General features: G+C 40.9%; 1 long non-coding RNA gene across 1 annotated transcript; it reads left to right on the top strand.

Moving 5' to 3' along the window:
* The first annotated feature begins 1,059 nt into the window (after positions 1-1,059).
* LOC133123287 (uncharacterized) lies at positions 1,060-2,689 on the top strand. Its single transcript, XR_009708225.1, has 3 exons — positions 1,060-1,176; positions 1,925-2,284; positions 2,386-2,689. It is a non-coding gene; the product is annotated as an uncharacterized LOC133123287 (long non-coding RNA).
* The last annotated feature ends 1,348 nt before the right edge of the window (positions 2,690-4,037 follow it).

Here is a 4,037-nt window from a genome sequence, read left to right as displayed (position 1 = left end):
ACCTTTGATTGATAAAATATTCAGGGGTCACTACTGGTTTTGTTGCTCTAACTAATGGATGTGCATATTAACTTTTGGCATTTGTAATATTGAAATGTAACCATATTTTATGAATTACTTGATGTATAAATATTCATCAAGTAATCTTTAGGCAATAAGGATTTTTAACAGAGCCCTAATAGTGCAGTAAGGACCTGCTTTAATTATCAAGTTTTACGTTCTCTGTGGGAACTTGTAGACGTAATGCTTGTGATCTATGAGGGCCCAAAAGTTTACCATATGAAAAAGGAAAAAATCATTTTGTGGACCTCATTGTATTTGCTGGGAGTGAGTGAGTGCTAGTCACAGAAGCTAACCCAACTTACTGGGGATGACTGGCTTTTTCCCATTTGACTGGCTCCAATTCACTCACATTCATTTTTCAGACCTCACCGAAATGAATAGTTTCAGTACAAACTTACGAAAGAGGATAATAGAGCTATAAAAAGAGTAGTAATGTAAAATGGTCAGATACGCTGTTTTAGCTATAAGTAGAATAACTATTTACAGATTTTGGCAAAGAAATACAGCAAGTCGTAATTTCGTTGTTTTATGAACATGCCCAGGCTAATATGCAGGAATACATCACTCAGTTAAGATAACAAAACCTTTTCTGGATTCTTTAATTAAACAGCAAAAAAAAAAAAAAAAACAGATGCCTCTTTTATCAATCTGCTATCATACGTAGCAAGTGTGTGCTTTACGACTATTCATTTGGGTGAGGTCGCGTAAATTAATGGAAGTGTATTGAGAACCGGACAAAAGGGAAACACAGCGGTGCAGGGAAAGCTGATGTTCCTGGTATTCACTCCACGCAAATACAATGAGGTTAGCGCCATAAAACTCAAGTGAAATGTCCCTTTAAGGTGGTTCCACAGAGACTCCTGTATTCTCAGCCTTTGTATGTTGCACTGTACCCCACAGGACTTGGAGCCCCTGTGAAGTGCACCATGGCTCATGGGACTGAGATCGATGTGAGGATGAATGCCTCCTTAAACGCCACATCTCTGCTGTACAATACAGAAATATTATTTATGGATCGAGGGGGAGAATACGTGTCTGCCATTTGTAAGACTTATCCCTATACTCCAGATAAGACTTCCGAGAATTCACAAATAACAACATCTTTCACTTCTGGTAAGGGACTTTCCTAAGATGTTAATGTTGTAAGTTGATAATGTACTTGTCGCCAAAGGTACAGGGTGGGGAAAGGATTTGAAGGGGGGAACTGAGTTTAAGAACCCCTAATGAAGGCCATTCACTTCAAATATTCCACTATTGAAAAACACAAACAAATTCAGTACTGTGCAAAAAGTTTAGGCAGGTGTGAAAAAATTCTGTAAAAAAAGAATGCTTTCAAAAATAGAAATATTAATAGTTTATTTTTTATCAATTAACAAAATGCATGAACAGAAGAAGTGAATGAACAGAAGAAAAATCCAAATCAAATCAATATTTGGTGTGACCACCCTTTGCCTTCAAAACAGCATCAATTTTTCTGGGTATACTTGCACACAGTTTTTGAGGGAACTCGGCAGGTAGGTTGTTCCAAACATCTTGGAGAACTAGCCACAGTTCATCTGTGGATTTAGGCAGCCTCAAATGCTTTTGTCTCTACATGTAATCCCAGACAGACTCGATGATGTTGAGATCAGGGCTCTGTGGGGGCCATACCATCACTTCCAGGACCCCTTGTTCTTCTTCACGCTGAAGATAGTTCTGAATGATATTGGCTGTATGTTTGGGGTCATTGTCCTGCTGCAGATTACATTTGGGGCCAATCATATGTCTCCCTGATGGTACTGCATGATGGATAAATATCAGCCTGTACTTCTCAGCATTGAGGAGCCCATTAATTCTGACCAAATCCCAACTCCATTTGCAGAAATACAATGCAAGGAACCTCCACCATGCTTCACTGTTGCCTGCAGACACTCATTCTTGTACCGCTTTTCAGCCCTTCGGAGAACAAACTGCCTTCTGCTATAGCCAAATATTTAAAATGTTGACTCATCAGTCCAGAGAACCTGCTGCCATTTTTCTGCACCTCAGTTCCTGTGTATTTGAGCAAAGTTGAGTTGCTTGGCCTTGTTTCCACGTCGGAGGTATGGCTTTTTGGCCACAATTCTCCCACGAAGACCACTTCTGACCAGACTTCTCCGCACAGTAGATGGGTGTACCTGGGTCCCACTGGATTCTGCCAATTCTGAGCTGATGGCACTGCTGGACATCTTCCGATTGAGAAGTAAGCATGATGTGTCTTTCATCTGCTGGACTAAGTTTCCTTGGTTGACCATTGCGTCTACGTTCCTCAACGTTGCCCGTTTCTTTGTGCTTCTCCAACAGAGCTTGGACAGCACATCTGGAAACCCCTGTCTGCCTTGAAATTTCTGCCAGGGAGAGACCTTGCTGATGCAGTATAACTACCTTGTGTCTTGTTGCTGTGCTCAGTCTTGCCATGGTGTATGACTTCTGACAGTAAACTGTCAGCAACCTCACCTTGGAAGCAGAGTTTGGCTATTCCTCACCCAGTTTTAACCCTCCTATACAACTGTTTCTGTGTCAGTTAATGATTGTGTTTCAACCTACATATTAAATTGATGATCCTGAGCTCCTGTTTGGTATAATTGGTTCATCACACACCTGACTATATGCCTACAAAATCCCTGACTTTGTGCAAATGTACTTAGAAGAGTTGATGCTGTTATTGAAATATAAATCAAATATTGATTTGATTTATATTTTTCTTCTGTTCACTCACTTTGCATTTTGTTAATTGATAAAAATAAACTATTAACATTTCTGTTTTTGAAAGCATTCTTAATTTACTGCATTTTTTCACACCTGCCTAAAACTTTTGCACAGTAATGTACATTCTCTTGAACCATTGGCCTGAGCTGTGCTTTGTGAATATCACCATGCGTTTGACATTACCATTAACCATTACGCTACAGGCCGCCCCATTTCTAATCAGTCTACTGTATTTACTTCACTGTCATGACTGTGAACATACATTTATTTCCTCTTTTCGGCACCGCGACCTCCTGCAGAAGCCCAGAGGGTGAAATATCAGCCCAATATTACGGAGCTCTGGGACAATCTGCTTATGTACACCTGACAAACACCAGTGTTGAACATTCGGATTTACAGTTGGAAGTCATTTTCAAGTGTGAAAACATTTTCACCTACAAGCAGAAACATAAAACATCTCATTTTCGTTCCGGTAGAAATGGTCTGTTCCTGAAGAATGGAACCTTAAGGCTGGATCATTTAACAAAAAATCACTCTGGGGTATATTCAGTTGAAGAGTTTTCCAATGGTAGAAGCATGGGAAACAGAAACATAACTCTGACCATTCAAGGTATATCATTCTTTTGTCGATCAAAATTGTAATATTGCAGATTAATTAATCTTTAAAACTAATATAAAAAAATAGGAAAACCTGCAACTACATGGGACCCACGGCTGTTCTCTTGGCAAAAATGAACTGCTGGCTAACACGGCACCTATTATTAAACATGCAAGTACCTGAAACTAATGCACTTATCTGTTGTCTCAGGAACACTGTAGACGCTGATTCTCTGGGAAATCCATTTGCAAAACAGTTCAGCCTCAGGCCGAATCTGCAGTTGGATGCAGACACAATTCTTCGGCTCTAATGTTCAAATGACTTCAATGTCAGTTTATTTTATTTGCGGACTGCATTAGCACATTTCTAATTTGGGCTGTTTTCCATCCCCTTGTAGCCCCAGTGTCTCCCCCTGAACTGTCCCAGCTCTGTCAGTCCCATGGAGAGATTCGGGCCTGGTGCTCCAGCACTGGGGAGGCCCCCCAGTACAGCTGGACCCTGAATGACCGACCCCTGGATGGGGGGGTGGCCTTCCTCAGCAATGAGACCCAAACTGTCATACTGAAGAGGCACATACCTGGATCTATCACCTGTACAGTCAGTAACCACGTCAGCAAGGAAAGCACCACCCAGAAACTCCTCACCTGTC

Source organism: Conger conger, chromosome 3 (assembly GCF_963514075.1).
Source record: "Conger conger chromosome 3, fConCon1.1, whole genome shotgun sequence".
NCBI classification, from domain to species: Eukaryota; Metazoa; Chordata; class Actinopteri; order Anguilliformes; family Congridae; genus Conger; species Conger conger.
The sequence above is the reverse complement of the archived record's forward strand: the minus strand, read 5'-3'. Positions and strand labels throughout refer to the sequence as shown.